Raw genomic sequence first — 20,749 nt, 5'->3', positions numbered from 1 at the left:
CACACAGGGACTGACTGGTCCATACACAGGGACTGACTGGTCCATACACAGGGACTGACTGGTCCATACACAGGGACTGACTGGTCCATACACAGGGACTGACTGGTCCTCACACAGGGACTGACTGGTCCATACACAGGGACTGACTGGTCCATACACAGAGACTGACTGGTCCATACACAGGGACTGACTGGTCCACACACAGGGACTGACTGGTCCATACACAGGGACTGACTGGTCCTCACACAGGGACTGACTGGTCCATACACAGGGACTGACTGGTCCATACACAGGGACTGACTGGTCCATACACAGGGACTGACTGGTCCTCACACAGAGACTGACTGGTCCATACACAGGGACTGACTGGTCCATACACAGGGACTGACTGGTCCATACACAGGGACTGACTGGTCCTCACACAGAGACTGACTGGTCCTCACACAGGGGCTGACTGGTCCATACACAGGGACTGACTGGTCCATACACAGGGACTGACTGGTCCTCACACAGAGACTGACTGGTCCTCACACAGAGACTGACTGGTCCTCACACAGAGACTGACTGGTCCTCACACAGGGACTGACTGGTCCTCACACAGAGACTGACTGGTCCTCACACAGGGACTGACTGGTCCTCACACAGGGACTGACTGGTCCATACACAGGGACTGACTGGTCCACACACAGAGACTGACTGGTCCTCACACAGGGACTGACTGGTCCTCACACAGAGACTGACTGGTCCTCACACAGGGACTGACTGGTCCATACACAGGGACTGACTGGTCCATACACAGGGACTGACTGGTCCTCACACAGAGACTGACTGGTCCTCACACAGGGACTGACTGGTCCTCACACAGGGACTGACTGGTCCATACACAGGGACTGACTGGTCCTCACACAGGGACTGACTGGTCCTCACACAGGGACTGACTGGTCCTCACACAGAGACTGACTGGTCCACACACAGGGACTGACTGGTCCTCACACAGGGACTGACTGGTCCTCACACAGGGACTGACTGGTCCTCACACAGAGACTGACTGGTCCTCACACAGAGACTGACTGGTCCATACACAGAGACTGACTGGTCCTCACACAGAGACTGACTGGTCCACACACAGGGACTGACTGGTCCTCACACAGGGACTGACTGGTCCTCACACAGGGACTGACTGGTCCATACACAGGGACTGACTGGTCCATACACAGAGACTGACTGGTCCTCACACAGGGACTGACTGGTCCATACACAGAGACTGACTGGTCCTCACACAGGGACTGACTGGTCCATACACAGGGACTGACTGGTCCATACACAGGGACTGACTGGTCCATACACAGGGACTGACTGGTCCTCACACAGGGACTGACTGGTCCATACACAGGGACTGACTGGTCCTCACACAGGGACTGACTGGTCCTCACACAGAGACTGACTGGTCCATACACAGGGACTGACTGGTCCTCACACAGGGACTGACTGGTCCATACACAGAGACTGACTGGTCCTCACACAGGGACTGACTGGTCCATACACAGGGACTGACTGGTCCTCACACAGGGACTGACTGGTCCTCACACAGGGACTGACTGGTCCACACACAGAGACTGACTGGTCCATACACAGGGACTGACTGGTCCTCACACAGAGACTGACTGGTCCATACACAGGGACTGACTGGTCCTCACACAGAGACTGACTGGTCCTCACACAGGGACTGACTGGTCCATACACAGGGACTGACTGGTCCATACACAGGGACTGACTGGTCCATACACAGGGACTGACTGGTCCTCACACAGGGACTGACTGGTCCTCACACAGGGACTGACTGGTCCATACACAGGGGGGACTGGTCCTCAAATCCTCCTGCCCAGCTTTGCTGCATTTCCCTCAATGCTCTGATTCTAAGAAGGATCTGCTGCTCACGCCTGGCTCCCAAACAAGGATTCTTTAAAAACGCCGCTCCGGCTGCCACGCCGATTTTGTAACTGTGTTGAGTTCTTATTACAAAACATAAAATCCCAATTCAGATATTTTTTAAAAACCTCCCGGGACTGGGAGAGAAGGCGGGAGGGATGGAGTCTTTGAAAGATTTCCACAAGGGGGTGCGAACATTGCTGGGCAAGGGGAGGGCCGGCGTCTGTCGCCGACCCGTTGACCTGAGCGTGTGGCACGGAGGGAGTGGTCCATGCTGTGCGTGTGGGGGGGGGGGGGGTCCTGGAGTCACGTGTAGGCCAGACCGGAGTGAGGACTGCAGATTTCCCTCCGAAAAAGAGACGTTAGTGAACCAGGCGGGTTTTTAACAACAATCGATGACAATTCTATTAATTGAATTTAAATTACACCGGATGGGGGGGGGGTTTCGGCCCCGCGTCCCTTTCTGGATTCCGTTCCGGGGATGTCACCGCTACCCCACCCCGTACGGTTAAAAAGGTTTGTTTTTGGGGGCGTGGGGAGACATTGAAGATTTCTCCTGCGGGATAGCACGGAGGCACAATGGGCTGAATGGACTCTGGCTGCCGCGCAGGCGCAGATTGGGGGAGGGGGCGGGGCGACGTCATCGCGCAGCGAGGGGAGGGGCGCAGTGTCGACCTCACAAATGGAGGGCGGGGCCGGCGTGCTGGCGTCACAGAGGCACGCAGTGGAGGGCGATCCCGGGCACGGCGACCCAGTGGGACGCAGCGGAGGGCGGTGCCGGTGTCACAGAGGCACGTAGCAGGATCGGGGCGGCGAGCTGGCGTCACAGAGGCACGTAGCAGGATGGGGCCGGCGCGCTGGCGTCACAGAGGCACGTTGCAGGTCGGGGCCGGCGCGCCAGTGTCACTGATGCGTCACAAAGGCACGTACCAGGATCGGGGCCGGCGCGCTGGCGTCACAGAGGCACGTTGCAGGTCGGGGCCGGCGCGCTAGTGTCACTGATGCGTCACAGAGGCACGTAGCAGGATCGGGGCCGGCGCGCTGGCGTCACAGAGGCTCGGGGCCGGCGCGCTAGTGTCACAGATGCACGTAGCAGGATCGGGACCGGCGCGTTGGCGTCACAGAGGCACGGTGCAGGATCTGGACCGGCGCGTTGGCGTCACAGAAGCACGTAGCACGATCGGGGCCGGCGCGCAGGCGTCACCGAGAGGCGGGGCCGACGTTGCGCAGCCGCACGGAGGGTCAGACGGAGGGTGAAGTCGGCGCTCCGCAGAGCCAGCGGCAACCACGGATTTCCTGTGGGACAAGCACACCGGGCTGGCCGCCAAGACGGTGAGCGAGTGAGGGAAGGAGCCGGGGTGCGGGGGGTGCGAGCGGAGAGCCGGGAGCCGACCCCCTCCCCGAGCGGCCTCCGCCACAAGATGGCGGCCGGGCTGCCAAATGGCGGCTGCGGCCTGAGAGAGAGACAGCCCATAATATCCACCCTCAAACACCCCATAATACCCACCCCGGGCCTGAGAGAGAGACAGCCCATAATATCCACCCTGAAACACCCCATAATACCCACCCCGGGCCTGAGAGAGAGACAGCCCATAATATCCACCCTGAAACACCCCATAATACCCACCCCGGGCCTGAGAGAGAGACAGCCCATAATATCCACCCTCAAACACCCCATAATACCCACCCCGGGGACCGAGAGAGAGACAGCCCATAATATCCACCCTGAAACACCCCATAATACCCACCCCGGGGCCTGAGAGAGACAGCCCATAATATCCACCCTGAAACACCCCATAATACCCACCCCGGGGCCTGAGAGAGAGACAGCCCATAATATCCACCCTCAAACACCCCATAATACCCACCCCGGGGCCTGAGAGAGACAGCCCATAATATCCACCCTGAAACACCCCATAATACCCACCCCGGGCCTGAGAGAGAGACAGCCCATAATATCCACCCTGAAACACCCCATAATACCCACCCCGGGCCTGAGAGAGAGACAGCCCATAATATCCACCCTCAAACACCCCATAATACCCACCGCGGGCCTGAGAGAGAGACAGCCCATAATATCCACCCTCATACATCCCATAATACCCACCCCGGGCCTGAGAGAGAGACAGCCCATAATATCCACCCTCAAACACCCCATAATACCCAGCCCGGGGCCTGAGAGAGACAGCCCATAATATCCACCCTGAAACACCCCATAATACCCACCCCGGGCCTGAGAGAGAGACAGCCCATAATATCCACCCTCAAACACCCCATAATACCCAGCCCGGGGCCTGAGAGAGACAGCCCATAATATCCACCCTCAAACACCCCATAATACCCACCCCGGGGCCTGAGAGAGAGACAGCCCATAATATCCACCCTGAAACACCCCATAATACCCACCCTGGGCCTGAGAGAGAGGCAGCCCATAATATCCACCCTGAAACACCCCATAATACCCACCCTGGGCCTGAGAGAGAGACAGCCCATAATATCCACCCTCAAACACCCCATAATACCCAACCTGGGCCTGAGAGAGAGACAGCCCATAATATCCACCCTGAAACACCCCATAATACCCACCCCGGGCCTGAGAGAGAGACAGCCCATAATATCCACCCTCAAACACCCCATAATATCCACCCCGGGCCTGAGAGAGAGACAGCCCATAATATCCACCCTCAAACACCCCATAATACCCAACCTGGGCCTGAGAGATGAACAGCCCATAATATCCACCCTCAAACACCCCATAATACCCACCCCGGGCCTGAGAGAGAGACAGCCCATAATATCCACCCTCAAACACCCCATAATACCCACCCCGGGCCTGAGAGAGAGACAGCCCATAATATCCACCCTCATACATCCCATAATACCCACCCCGGGCCTGAGAGAGAGACAGCCCATAATATCCACCCTCAAACACCCCATAATACCCACCCCGGGCCTGAGAGAGAGACAGCCCATAATATCCACCCTCAAACACCCCATAATACCCAGCCCGGGGCCTGAGAGAGAGAGACAGCCCATAATATCCACCCTCAAACACCCCATAATACCCACCCCGGGCCTGAGAGAGAGACAGCCCATAATATCCACCCTCAAACACCCCATAATACCCACCCCGGGCCTGAGAGAGAGACAGCCCATAATATCCACCCTGAAACACCCCATAATACCCACCCCGGGGCCTGAGAGAGAGATACAGCCCATAATATCCACCCTGAAACACCCCATAATACGCACCCCGGGCCTGAGAGAGAGACAGCCCATAATATCCACCCTCAAACACCCCATAATACCCACCCCGGGCCTGAGAGAGAGACAGCCCATAATATCCACCCTCAAACACCCCATAATACCCACCCCGGGCCTGAGAGAGAGACAGCCCATAATATCCACCCTCAAACACCCCATAATACCCACCCCGGGCCTGAGAGAGAGACAGCCCATAATATCCACCCTGAAACACCCCATAATACCCACCCTGGGCCTGAGAGAGAGACAGCCCATAATATCCACCCTCAAACATCCCATAATACCCACCCCGGGGCCTGAGAGAGAGACAGCCCATAATATCCACCCTCAAACACCCCATAATATCCACCCCGGGACTGAGAGAGATACAGCCCATAATATCCACCCTCAAACACCCCATAATACCCACCCCGGGGCCTGAGAGAGAGACAGCCCATAATATCCACCCTGAAACACCCCATAATACCCACCCCGGGCCTGAGAGAGAGACAGCCCAAAATATCCACCCTGAAACACCCCATAATACCCACCCCGGGCCCGAGAGAGAGAGACAGCCCATAATATCCACCCTGAAACAGCCCATAATACCCACCCCGGGCCTGAGAGAGAGACAGCCCATAATATCCACCCTGAAACACCCCATAATACCCACCCCGGGGCCCGAGAGAGAGACAGCCCATAATATCCACCCTCAAACACCCCATAATACCCACCCCGGGGCCTGAGAGAGAGACAGCCCATAATATCCACCCTGAAACAGCCCATAATACCCACCCCGGGCCTGAGAGAGAGGCAGCCCATAATATCCACCCTCAAACACCCCATAATACCCACCCTGGGACCCGAGAGAGAGACAGCCCATAATATCCACCCTGAAACACCCCATAATACCCGCCCCGGCCCGAGAGAGAGACAGCCCATAATACCCACCCCGGGCCTGAGAGAGAGGCAGCCCATAATATCCACCCTCAAACACCCCATAATACCCACCCCGGGGCCTGAGAGAGAGACAGCCCATAATATCCACCCTGAAACACCCCATAATACCCACCCCGGGGCCCGAGAGAGAGACAGCCCATAATATCCACCCTCAAACACCCCATAATACCCACCCTGGGACCCGAGAGAGAGACAGCCCATAATATCCACCCTCAAACACCCCATAATACCCACCCCGGCCCGAGAGAGAGACAGCCCATAATATCCACCCTGAAACACCCCATAATACCCACCCCGGGACCCGAGAGAGAGACAGCCCATAATATCCACCCTGAAACACCCCATAATACCCACCACGGGCCCGAGAGAGAGAGACAGCCCATAATATCCACCCTCAAACACCCCATAATACCCACCCCGGGCCTGAGAGAGAGAGACAGCCCATAATATCCACCCTCAAACACCCCATAATACCCACCCCGGGCCTGAGAGAGAGACAGCCCATAATATCCACCCTCAAACACCCCATAATACCCACCCCGGGCCTGAGAGAGAGACAGCCCATAATATCCACCCTGAAACACCCCATAATACCCACCCCGGGCCTGAGAGAGAGACAGCCCATAATATCCACCCTGAAACACCCCATAATACCCACCCCGGGCCTGAGAGAGAGACAGCCCATAATATCCACCCTGAAACACCCCATAATATCCACCCTCAAACACCCCATAATACCCACCCCGGGCCTGAGAGAGAGACAGCCCATAATATCCACCCTGAAACACCCCATAATACCCACCCCGGGCCTGAGAGAGAGACAGCCCATAATATCCACCCTGAAACACCCCATAATACCCACCCCGGGCCTGAGAGAGAGACAGCCCATAATATCCACCCTGAAACACCCCATAATACCCACCCCGGGCCCGAGAGAGAGAGACAGCCCATAATATCCACTCTGAAACACCCCATAATACCCACGCCGGGGCCTGAGAGAGAGACAGCCCATAATATCCACCCTGAAACACCCCATAATACCCACCCCGGGCCTGAGAGAGAGACAGCCCATAATAGCCACCCTCAAACACCCCATAATACCCACCCCGGGACCTGAGAGAGAGACAGCCCATAATACCCACCCTGAAACACCCCATAATACCCACGCCGGGGTTTGAGAGAGAGACAGCCCATAATATCCACCCTGAAACACCCCATAATACCCACCCTGAAACACCCCATAATACCCACCCCGGGGCCCGAGAGAGAGACAGCCCATAATATCCACCCTGAAACACCCCATAATACCCACCCCGGGCCAGAGAGACAGACAGCCCATAATATCCACCCTGAAACACCCCATAATACTCACCCCGGGACCTGAGAGAGAGACAGCCCATAATACCCACCCTGAAACACCCCATAATACCCACGCCGGGGCCTGAGAGAGAGACAGCCCATAATATCCACCCTGAAACACCCCATAATACCCACCCCGGTGCCTGAGAGAGAGACAGCCCATAATACCCACCCTGAAACACTCCATAATTCCCATCCCGGGGCCTGAGAGAGAGACAGCCCATAATATCCACCCTGAAACACCCCATAATATCCACCCTGAAACACCCCATAATACCCACCCCGGGGCCCGAGAGAGAGACAGCCCATAATATCGACCCTGAAACACCCCATAATACCCACCCCGGGCCCGAGAGACAGACAGCCCATAATATCCACCCTGAAACACCCCATAATACCCACGCCGGGGCCTGAGAGAGAGACAGCCCATAATATCCACCATGCAACACCCCATAATACCCAGCCCGGGACCTGAGAGAGAGACAGCCCATAATATCCACCCTGAAACACCCCATAATACCCACCCTGAAACACCCCATAATACCCACCCCGGGGCCCGAGAGAGAGACAGCCCATAATATCCACCCTGAAACACCCCATAATACCCACCCCGGGCCAGAGAGACAGACAGCCCATAATACCCACCCTGAAACACCCCATAATACCCACCCCGGGGCCTGAGAGAGAGACAGCCCATAATATCCACCCTGAAACACCCCATAATACCCACCCCGGGGCCCGAGAGAGAGACAGCCCATAATACCCACCCCGGGGCCTGAGAGAGAGACAGCCCATAATATCCACCCTGAAACACCCCATAATAACCACCCCGGGAGAGAGACAGCCCATAATATCCACCCTGAAACACCCCATAATACGCACCCCGGGGCCAGAGAGAGAGAGACAGCCCATAATATCCACCCTGAAACACCCCATAATACCCACCCCGGGGCCCGAGAGACAGACAGCCCATAATATCCACCCTGAAACACCCCATAATACCCACGCCGGGGCCTGAGAGAGAGACAGCCCATAATATCCACCCTGAAACACCCCATAATACCCAGCCCGGGACCTGAGAGAGAGACAGCCCATAATATCCACCCTGAAACACCCCATAATACCCACCCCGGGCCCGAGAGAGAGACACCCCATAATACCCACCCCGGTGCCTGAGAGAGAGACAGCCCATAATACCCACACGGAAACACCCCATAATACCCATCCCGGGGCCTGAGAGAGAGACAGCCCATAATATCCACCCTGAAACACCCCATAATACCCACCCCATGCCTGAGAGAGAGACAGCCCATAATACCCATCCTGAAACACCCCATAATACCCACCCCAGGGCCTGAGAGAGAGACAGCCCATAATATCCACCCTGAAACACCCCATAATACCCACCCCGGGGCCCGAGAGAGGGAGACAGCCCATAATATCCACCCTGAAACACCCCATAATATCCACCCTGAAACACCCCATAATACCCACCCCGGGGCCCGAGAGAGAGACATCCCATAATATCCACCCTGAAACACCCCATAATACCCAGCCCGGGACCTGAGAGAGAGACAGCCCATAATATCCACCCTGAAACACCCCATAATATCCACCCCGGGCCCGAGAGAGAGACAGCCCATAATATCCACCCTGAAACACCCCATAATACCCACCCCGGGGCCTGAGAGAGAGACAGCCCATAATATCCACCCTGAAACACCCCATAATACCCACCCTGGGCCTGAGAGAGAGACAACCCATAATATCCACCCTGAAACACCCCATATTACCCACCACGGGGCCTGAGAGAGAGACAGCCCATAATATCCACCCTCAAACACCCCATAATACCCACCCCGGGCCTGAGAGAAAGACAGCCCATAATATCCACCCCGGGGCCTGAGAGAGAGACAGCCCATAATATCCACCCTGAAACACCCCGTAATCCCCACCCCGGGGCATGAGAGAGAGACAGCCCATAATATCCACCCCATAATACCCACCCCGGGGCCTGAGAGAGAGACAGCCCATAATATCCACCCTGAAACACCCCATAATACCCGCCCCGGCCCGAGAGAGTGAGACAGCCCATAATATCCACCCTGAAACAGCCCATAATACCCACCCCGGGCCTGAGAGACAGACAGCCCATAATATCCACCCTCAAACACCCCATAATACCCACCCCGGGCCCGAGAGAGAGGCAGCCCATAATATCCACCCCGGGGCCTGAGAGAGAGACAGCCAATAATATCCACCCTAAAACACCCCATAATACCCGCCCCGGGGCCTGAGAGAGACAGCCCATAATATCCACCCTAAAACACCCCATAATACCCACCCCGGGCCTGAGAGAGAGACAGCCCATAATATCCACACTCAAACACCCCATAATACCCACCCCGGGGCCTGAGAGAGAGACAGCCCATAATATCCACCCTGAAACACCCCATAATACCCACCCCGGGCCTGAGAGTGAGACAGCCCATAATATCCACCCTCAAACAGCCCATAATACCCACCCCGGGGCCTGAGAGAGAGACAGCCCATAATATCCACCCTGAAACAGCCCATAATACCCACCCCGGGCCTGAGAGAGAGACAGCCCATAATATCCACCCTGAAACACCCCATAATACCCACCCCGGGCCTGAGAGAGAGACAGCCCATAATATCCACCCTGAAATAGCCCATAATACCCACCCCGGGCCTGAGAGAGAGACAGCCCATAATATCCACCCTGAAACACCCCATAATACCCACCCCGGGCCTGAGAGAGAGACAGCCCATAATATCCACCCTGAAACACCCCATAATACCCACCCTGGGCCTGAGAGAGAGACAGCCCATAATATCCACCCTGAAACACCCCATAATACCCACCCCGGGCCTGAGAGAGAGAGACAGGCCATAATATACCCCAATACAGCCCATAATATACCCCAATACAGCCCATAATATACCCCAATACAGCCCATAATATACCCCAATACACCCCATAATATACCCCAATACACCCCATAATATACCCCAATACATCCCACAATATACCCCAATACAGCCCATAATATACCCCAACACACCCCATAATAGACCCCAACACACCCCATAATAGACCCCAATACAGCCCATAATATACCCCAATACACCCCATAATATACCCCAATACACCCCATAATATACCCCAATACACCCTATAATATACCCCAATACAGCCCATAATTTACCCCAATACAGCCCATAATATACCTCAATACAGCCCATAATATACCCCAATACACCCCATAATATACCCCAATACAGCCCATTATAGACCCCAATACACCCCATAATATACCCCAATACAGCCCATAATATACCCCAATACAGCCCATAATATACCCCAATACAGCCCATAATAGACCCCAATACATCCCACAATATACCCCAATACATCCCACAATATACCCCAATACAGCCCATAATATACCCCATAATATACCCCAACACACCCCATAATATACCCCAATACACCCCATAATATACCCCAATACAGCCCATAATATACCCCAATACATCCCACAATATACCCCAATACAGCCCACAATATACCCAATACAGCCCATAATATACCCCAATACATCCTTATTAGCCACAACTGCCTAACGAACACCCTGATTACCCCCCCCCCCCCCCCCCAATACTCCAGTGAGTGAGGAGCAGAGAGAGCGGCACACACCCTATTACCCCTCTCTCTCCCCCCCCCCCCCCCCCCCGCCCGAGAGAACCTCCCCATCACTATTGTGTGTTCCTCTTTCTCTCCCCCTCCCCCCCCCCCCCCCCCCCATCACTCTGGTGTGTTACCCCCCCTTCACGCTTGTGTGTTCTGCACTCCGGTGAGCCGTCGTCTCGCCCCCCCCCCCCCCCAAAGGAAGTACCTTTTCAGTCTGTTTGATATGGAGCCTGGATGTTTTCATTATTGGTGATAAAAGTCTTATTCTAGGCCACGTCTAACAGAACAGTAGCAACGTTCAGTTATTAAACTGCAATAGCACCTTTCCTCAAAGACAGGCTGGGTTTGCTTGTAAAAGAATGGAATAGGAAGAGTCCGACCGTTCATCTCGTCAAAAGTGTTCACTCCGCCTCCATTTCACCCAGCACCATCTTTTGCAGATGCCTCGATTGAGGCGGTACCGTTCGTCAGACCGGGAGAGTCGGGACAGTTATCACGATCGTTACAGAAGAAGTCGGAGGGGGAGGCGGAGGTCGCGGTCTCGTTCGAGGAGCAGTGACAGAGACAGACGGCACAGGAATGAAAGTTACATCAGATCCAGGAGGTTTGTAAGCTTTCTCGCCAGTGGGCCAATCTGAAATCTGGCTGTCTTTCTTGCTTGTTACCTGCCCTGTGTCAAAAACAGCATAAATGTACGGGTGCACAACTCCTCATCCCTGCTCACTGTGTAAGAGTCCTTCCCGTGTATTTCCTGTGTTCCCATTTGTTTGTATTATTTTGGTCCGTGGACCCATAAACAGAATATTCAACGTTGTAGCAGCTTGCTGGCCAGGACATTGTGCTCCCAGGTTTTGTATTTTGGAGAGGGGACACCAGACTCCTCGGCACCGAGTGGATCTTGGGAACCAGCTTTGAAGGGACTCTGTCCGGTTGGTTAACTGCCAACCGGTGGGTGGGCCAGGGATACTGTATCTGACAACAATCAGTGATTGGTTCCTGTGTGAGACAACTCGGCTCTCTCTCTCTCTCCGCTGAAGTGAAAGAATTGCTCTGGAAACAGTGCGTGCCCGGCACGTCCTTTGCTGTAAACCTGAAATGATGCTGGGTCTGCAGAGGAAGTAGACCACCTCGCCAGAGAAAACCATCTTAAGCCTAGAAGGAAGAAGTATCAAAACAAAAACCTGAAGTTCAGAAAGACATTGACTGGAACTAAGTCATCCCGGCGTATCAAAGATCCTAATCCTTTTATTTTTATTATTTTTGTTCCCTTTCCACCACACTTTCCCCGCTGTTGTTTGTGTCTGTATCTGTGTGTGTGCGTGTATATAGAGAGTGGGGCGAGTTAGAAAGGGGTAGTAGATAGTGAGTTACATTTTCTGTCTGATTAATTACAATATTGTTGATAATAAAAGGTTACTGGTGCCTTAACTTGGTGACTAGATTATTGGGCTCAACCAAGGACCTCTGGTATTTTAAATGAAATCTAATTTCACCGGTGTTGGGACTCCGGGTCAAGTCCGGCTGGAATTGACTGCGCTCAAGGCCAGGGTGTCATAGATACATAGAGGATAGGAGCAGGAGGAGGCCTTTTGGCCCTTCGAGCCTGCTCCGCCATTCATCACCATCATGGCTGATCATCCAACTCAATAGCCTAATCCTGCTTTCTCCCCATAGCCTTTGATCCCATTCTCCCCAAGTGCTATATCCAGCCGCCTCTTGCATATATTTAATGATTTAGCATCAACTACTTCCTGTGGGAATGAATTCCACAGGCTCACCACTCTTTGGGTGAAGAAATGTCTCCTTATCTCTGTCCAAAATGGTTTACCCTGAATCCTCAGACTGTGACCCTTGGTTCTGGACACACCCATCATTGGTAACACCTTCCCTGCATCTACCCTGTCTAGTCCTGTCAGAATTTTATAAGTCTCTATGAGATCCCCCCTCATTCTTCTGAACTCCAGCGAGAACAATCCCAACCTGGTCAATCTCTCCTCGTATGACATTCCCGCCATCCCTGGAATCAGTCTGGTAAACCTTCGCTGCTCTCCCTCGAGAGCAAAAACATCCTTCCTCAGAGAAGGAGACCAAAACTGCCCACAATACTCCAGGTGTGGCCTCACCAAGGCCCTGTATAATTGCAGCGACACATCCCTGCTTCTATACTCAAAACCTCTCGCAATGAAGGCCAACATACCATTAGCCTTCTTTACCGCCTGCTGCACCTGCAGCTTACCTTCAGCGACTGGTGCACAAGGACGCCCAGGTCCCGCTCACACTCCCCTCTCCCAATTTACAACCATTCAGGGAGTAATCTGGTTTCCTGTTTTTGCTTCCAAAGTGAATAACCTCACACTTATCCAAATTATACTGCATCTGCCATTGATTTGCCCACTCGCCCAACCTGTCCAGATCATGCTGTAGGATCTCTGCATCCTCGTCACAGTTCACCCGCCCAACTTGGTATCAGCTGCAAACTTTGAGATGTTACATTTTGTTCCCTCATCCAAATCATTAATATATATTGTGAATAGCTGGGGTCCCAGCACCGATCCCTGTGGTACCCCACTGGTTACTGCCTGCCAATGTGAAAACATTTTTTAAAAATAAATTAGGGTACCCAATTCATTTTTTCCAATTAAGGGGCAATTTAGCGCGGCCAATCCACCTACCCTGCACATCTTTGGGCTGTGGGGGAGACACCCACGCAGACACGGGGAGAATGTGCAAACTCCACACGGACAGTGACCCAGACCCGGGATCGAACCTGGGACCTTGGCGCCGTGAGGCAGCAGTGCTAACCACTGCGCCAGCCAATGTGAAAACATAGTCGGAACGTAGTTTGGGGGCAAGTCCGGCATCTCTGGACCAGTGGCGATTTGGGGTGCAGTCTATATTAAAGCGGCACCAGGTTTGTTAACGCATATCAGGCCGGCTCTGGAAAGCTGCTAAAACCTTTCTTCAGGTGGAGAACCTGCCTCTGGTTTATTTACAAAGGTTTTGAAAAGGCGGGTTAATTGAATTGGCAAGTGAATTAAAATGTAGAGGTGCTGGTTTAAGCTGAGATGGCAGAGATATATGATGTATTAGTTGAGTGCTTCGGTCTGTTAGGAACCGAGGAGGGCCCCGAGCAAGTAGTCCCGATAGTGTAGCGTCAGAAACACCTTCCAGTGGGGAAACCGATCTGGGGCGAATGCGTTTGCAGTTCGAGCATGAGGGAATTTATTTTAAAATGGAGATGCGGGGAAAAAAGAGCTGTTCAGAAGGAAATTGAAATGCGGAAAGTTGATGTGGAAATGGAAAGATGAGAGGCTGGGAAGTTACTCCTCCCTTTTGACTTCCCTTTTGAGGCAATATCAACCTGAAAAGGTTGGAGTCAAAGGCAGAGGTTGAGGGAAGTCAAAAGGGAGGAGTAACTTCCCAGCCCAAATCCTAGTTGCCGATATATTTTGGTACAGGCCCAACCAAAATTTGAGGAAAAGGATGTAGATGTATTCTTCGTGGCGTTTGAAAAAAATAGCAACTCAAAATGGAGTGGCTGGAAGAAAAGTGGACATTTCCCATGCAAAGTAAACTGACTGGTGGGTGGCGAAGTAAGTTTTTATGCTTCCCTGTCGGAGGGAGTGTCTCAGTACTGTGATGAGGTGAAAAAGACTATCCTGGGAGCATACAAATTAGTTCCGGAGGCATATAGGTAAAAGTTTTGGGATTTAAGGAAACAACTTTGAAAAGGATAGACAGTGGGAGAGTGGAAGGAAGGCAGGTAGCCACGGTAAGGAATGGATGGCCTGGGAACGCTCGCAAGATCTCTCCTCAGACCAGGAAGGCACTGAGGGCGGAGGTCAGACTAGAAGGCCTAGTTGCTACCCTTGCAACAAAGTGGGACATGTTTGTTCAGCCTGTTGGAAGTCAAGAAGCAAGCCCGTGGGACTTATTGGGGTTCAAAAGGCGTGTTCTGAAAAGGGAATGAAAGTGGAGAATTCTACAGGCAGACTGTAGCTCTAACTAGAATTTGGAGACCGGAGGTAAACGGTCCTGTGGCAGCAGGCGTGGTGAATGGGGTATACGGGAAATGTGCAGAGTTTTTGTCTGAATGGGAAGATCACCCCGTTTTCATGCATTGCTCTAGCCAAACCCATAAACATTTTAAGGGACACCGGTGCTATGCAAACTCTCACTGGAGAGGGATTTGTTTTCCCTCCTGAGAATTCAATGAAAGTTAAGGTGTTAGTGAATGGGATCAATGGGGATTATATCCAGTTCCATTATAGTAAGTACAATTGGAATGTGATTTATTATCAGGCCCAGTAGTTGTCAGTGGTTAAGATGTCAGTAGACAGAGTGGATTTGCTTTTGGGGAATGATTTGCCAGGGGGGGAAGTTATAACTTTGCCCATGGTTATAGAAAGTCTGAGGGTGGGTAAGGACACAAAACAGTTACAGGAACAGTTTCCAGATGTTTTCCAGTGGTGACCAGGGCAATGGATAAATAACTTCCACCACCAGAGATTGATGTCACGCCACCATCGGATGGTAGAATAGTCAAAACCATGAGGACGAGGATAATTCAAGGGTTCAGTGGGACTTCATTAATTGAGGCCCAGGAGGCAGACCCAGAGTTACATCGATTAGCGCAGTCAGCTTTCTCAGAAGTTAGGGCTGAGGGGGCGATTATGTTAACGGTTGTTCATCCGATAGTGGTACCGTCCAAATATCGGGGGGAAATCCTGCGGGTAACACATGAGATACCAATGGCAGGACATGTGGGAAATCCGAAAACTCATGCATTTCACCTATATAACCTGTCATACCTGTTGGGCAATAGATAAACCACAACATGATTAGACTAGCACCTTGTTGATACCCATACCTGTGTTTGAAGAACCAGTTAGTCTGGTATTAGTAGATTGTGTAGGGCCATTGCCTGAGACAAAGGCAGGGCAGGGCATCAGTACATTCTTACGGTCATGGTTCTGACCACCCGATTTCCGGAAGCTGCAACAGCAGTAATGGAAATGGTGTTGCGGTTTTTCACATGGCCTACCCTTCGGGGCACAATCTGACTGGGGTTTAACTTTTCTAAAATGTTCCAGGGCATAATTCATAGTTTAGGCATCAAGCAACTACCGCGACCCAAACTCTGGGAGCCTTGGAGAGCCGACATCATTGCCGTCTATTGCCGTGCATGTCCAAGCGATGTTTCTGCTATTTGGCACCAGGGATTCTCCAAGGAAATGTACTGGATTTGCCCCATTTGAATTGGAATGTGGTCGTGAAGTTACGGCATCTATTAAAGTAGATGAAAAAGAGGTTTCTAAAACAAGGAGATGAATCCTCTATGTTGCATTGTGTGACCACGTTTCTGGAAAGACTCACAAGGAGCATGTCCGGGTTCCCAAGAGCATTTAAAGGATTCGGGAGCAAGAATGAAAAAACAGTCAAACGGTACTGGTCTATTTTTAAAATTTAGAGTGCCCAATTCTTTCCCAACTAAGGGGGAATTTAACGTGGCCAATCCACCTACCCTGCACATCTTTGGGATGTGGGGGTGAGACCCACACAGACACGGGGAGAATGTACAAACTCCACACGGACAGTGACCCAGAGCCTGGATCGAACCTGGGAATTTGCCGCCGTGAGGCAGCAGTGCTAACCACTGCGCCACCGTGCTGCTCGCTCTTTGCTGAATAAAAATCTATCTCCGATTTAAAATTGCCGGTCTTGTTGCCTTTCCGGGGTAAACCTCTGAAAGTGCAATTTAGCGGCCGCTGTCAGTAAGGTGACTTACCTCCTCGATAACTCCAGGCTGTAGGATAAAGGATCAATTATGCCACAGAAATATGTTGAAAAAATATCGTCGGGAAGAAGCTGGGAAGGAACCAGTGAGTCAGGTGGTAAGAACAGTGGAAGAGGGCAGAGATAGTAAGAGTGAGGTTGGAGAAGTGGTTGACAGTTCACAGAGCAACCCTCCTGTGGTTCTACGACTAGCAAATACGATAATACTAGAACGGTTAGAGACTGAGTTTGAAAACTTAGAAGAAGAGCAGTGAAAAGATCTCAATACTGCAAATGCATCAGAAGATTTCGTAGGGCCGGCGGGGTGCACTGCATAAACCAAACATGGCGTAGACGGAGGTGACTCCCAACCCGATGAGGCAGCATCCATATCGACTGGACCCGCAGAAACTGGCTCGGGTAGAATTGGAAATCCATAACGTGCTGCAGGATCATTTCATTGAGCCGAGACTGGAGATCACCGGTCGTGTCGGTACCCAAACCGGATGGGACTACCCAGTTCAGCTGCATCGATTACCAGAAGGTCAATGCCATCACCAAAACGGATTTGTATCTGATTCCCAGGTTGTTGGACTCGGCGGATAGGCAGTGCCTCCTACCTTTCAAAAATCGATTTAACGGGGTATTGGCAGGCTCTCTTAATGCCCAGGGCTAAAGGGATAGCCCTTTGTGACTCCAAAGGGAATTGTAAAGTGATGCTGTTCAGATTTTAAAACGCACCTGTTACATTTCCGTGACTCCTACATCGGGTAGTGGCTAGGGTCCCTAACAGTGTGGTCTATTTGGACGACGTGGTAGTTTACAGTGACGGATGGTGGGGTAATTGGAGTTATTTGAAGAACTGCAGTTGGCAGAGCAAGTTTGAGCTACTTGGGGCATGTTGTGGCCCAGGGACGAGTGGGCCAAGGTCAGGGCATTACTAGATTTCCCCATTCCCAAAACGAAACGGGAAATTGATGTTCCTAGGCATTATCTCCAAAATTTGTACTTCACTTTAATGTAATAGCGATACCTATTGTGCAAACCAGCAGAACTGGTGTGGTACACAGAAGGCCAAAGGGTCCTATTGTTTAACACCCCTGATTTTTCCAAACCCATTAAAATGGCCACGGATGCCAGCGTCCTGTGGGGGTGGGGGCAGTGTTACTACAAGATGACAAGCCAGGAATAGAGAGGCTGGTGGGATACTTTTCAAAAAAACTTAAGTCTGCACCAAAGAGAGTTCTCCACCATTGAGAAGGAAGCCTTGGCATTGCTACCAGCTCTACAGCGAAGTTTCTGTCCGGCATGATGGGTGAAGTCTGACCATAATCCGCTTGCGTTTGTAGAAAAACCTTCAAACTCAGAACGCTAGATTGTTCCGTTAGAGTTTATTGTTGCAACCTTTCAACGTAAAAATTGTACGTGGTTCAATTTAAGTTTGCTACGGACAAAGAAATGGACACGTTGCAAAAAAAAGGTTTTGGGAGAGCGGGTTTTAGTAAAATAAGGCAGGGTCTGGCCAAGTTAGACTGGAAAGAGGTACGTGTGGGGAAACCTACAGGAAAGTAGTGGGGGTGTTCAAAAAAGAAATGGGGAGGGTCCAGACCCAACATGTTCCTTCGAAGGTAATAGGAAGGATTAACAAGCCCAGAGAACCATGGATGACCAGAGACAGTCAGGATACGATGAGAAGGGAAAAAGCCTTTTGGCAAATACAAGGGGAGCAAGTCTGCAGAGGCATTAGTGGAGGATAGAGTTTAAGAAAGCAATTAGAGCAAAGAGGGGATATGAGAAAGTTCAGGCTAGTAAAAGTAGAGAAAATTCCATGATTATTAATATCAATGGGAAGTGGGTAACCAGGGCAAGACGAGAGACCAACAGGGAAATCTGGTGGAGCCAGAATCCATTGGTAGGGTGTTAAACGAATACTTCACATTTGTCTTCACCCAAGAGAATGAGGAGGTAGGTATTGAACTCTGGGAGAGAGACTCTGAGGTTATTGAGTGAATCGACACGGAGTGACAAGGTGGTGGCAGGCTTAAAAGTGGACAAATCTCCAGGTCCAGATGAATTGTGTCCCAGGGAGGAGATTGCAGGGGCTCTGACCCAAATGTTTAATCCCCCTCTGGCCATGGGGGAGATGCCAGAGGCCTGGAGAACGGTTAATGTGGTCCCACTATTTGAGAAAGATCACAGACATAAGCCAGGGATCTGTAGCCCAGTGAGTCTCACGTCAATGGTAAGGAAACGTATCATTTCTGCAAATTCTGAAGGAGAGAATCTTGGAGAGGCAAGGTTTGATCAGGAATAGTCAGTGTGGCTTCGTCAGAGGGAGGTCACGCCGAACAAATTTGATTGAATTTTTTGAGGAGGTGACCAGGTGTGTAGATGAGGGTAGTGTAGTTGATGTAGTTTACATGGATTTCAGCAAAGTCTTTGACAAAGTTCCACATGGGAGACTTGTAAAGAAGGTAAATGCACTGGGCTACAGGGGAACTTGACAAGGTGGATTCAAAGCTGGCTGAGCTGTAGGAGACAGAGGGTGATGACAGACGGCTGCGTTAGTGACTGGAAGCCAGTGACCAGTGGGGTACCACAGGGATCCGTGCTGGGCCCCCTATTCGTCATTTATATAAATGACTTGGATGACTATGTTGTCCGGGGGGTTAACAGTGAGGCTGAGTGTCTTGGGGCACAGGAAGATGTAGACGGGATGGTCAAATGGCAGAAAAGTGGCAGATGGAATTTAACCCTGAAAAGTGTGAGGTGTTACACACTGGAAGGAGAAATTTGACAAGAAATAGTCAACGAATGGCCTGACACTGGGAAGTCCTGAGGAACAAAGGGACCTTGGTGTGTTTGTCCATAGATCTCTGAAGGCAGACGGGCAGGTCAATAGGGCGGTGAAAAAGGCAGATGGGACTCTCGCCTTTATCAATCGAGGCAGAGATTATAAAAGCAGGGAGGTCCTGTTGGAGTTGTTTAGAACTTTGGTGAGGTCACAGCTGGAGCACTGTGTGCAGTTCTGGTCGCCACATTATAGGAAGGATGGGATTGCACTGGAGGGGGGGCAGAGGAGATGTTGCCTGGGATGGAACGTTTAAGTTATGAAGAGAGGTTGGATGGGCTTGGGCTGTTTTCGCTGGAGCAGAGAAGACCGAGGGGCGACCTGATCGAGGTGGACAAGATTATGAGGGGCCTGGACAGGGTGGAGAGGGAGCAGCTGTTCCCCTGAGTTGGAGGGTCAGTCACGAGGGGGACAAAGTTCAAGGTGAGGGGTGGGAGGTTATGGGGGGATTTGAGGAAAGGTGAGGGTCTGGAACGCACTGCCTGGGAGGGTGGGAGAGGCGGGTCTGGAACTTGCTGCCTGGGAGGGGGGCGGGGAGTGGCGGGTCTGGAACGCGCTGCCTGGGGGGGGGGGGGAGAGGCGGGTCTGGAACACGCTGCCTGGGAGGAGGGGGGGGAGAGGCGGGTCTGGAACGCGCTGCCTGGGAGGGGGGGGGGAGAGGCGGGTCTGGAACACGCTGCCTGGGAGGAGGGGGGGGGAGAGGCGGGTCTGGAACACGCTGCCTGGGAGGAGGGGGGGGAGAGGCGGGTCTGGAACGCGCTGCCTGGGAGGGGGGGAGAGGCGGGTCTGGAACACGCTGCCTGGGAGGAGGGGGGGGGGGAGGCGGGTCTGGAACGCGCTGCCTGGGAGGGTGGGAGAGGCGGGTCTGGAATGCGCTGCCTGGGAGGGGGGGGGAGAGGCGGGTCTGGAACGCGCTG

General features: G+C 52.6%; 1 protein-coding gene and 1 long non-coding RNA gene across 3 annotated transcripts in view; both read left to right on the top strand.

Moving 5' to 3' along the window:
* The window catches only part of LOC140402992 (hemagglutinin/amebocyte aggregation factor-like), a 211,189-nt gene that overhangs the window by 187,117 nt on the left and 3,323 nt on the right, over positions 1–20,749 (top strand). The gene's annotated exons all lie outside the window — the stretch shown is intronic.
* Positions 3,126–12,589, top strand: LOC140402996 (uncharacterized). The gene is made up of 3 exons (XR_011938206.1): positions 3,126–3,261; positions 11,647–11,810; positions 12,536–12,589. It is a non-coding gene; the product is annotated as an uncharacterized lncRNA (long non-coding RNA).

Source organism: Scyliorhinus torazame, chromosome 26, assembly GCF_047496885.1.
Source record: "Scyliorhinus torazame isolate Kashiwa2021f chromosome 26, sScyTor2.1, whole genome shotgun sequence".
Taxonomy (NCBI): Eukaryota; Metazoa; Chordata; class Chondrichthyes; order Carcharhiniformes; family Scyliorhinidae; genus Scyliorhinus; species Scyliorhinus torazame.
Note: the sequence above shows the minus strand (reverse complement) of the source record. Positions and strands in the feature narration are given on the sequence as shown.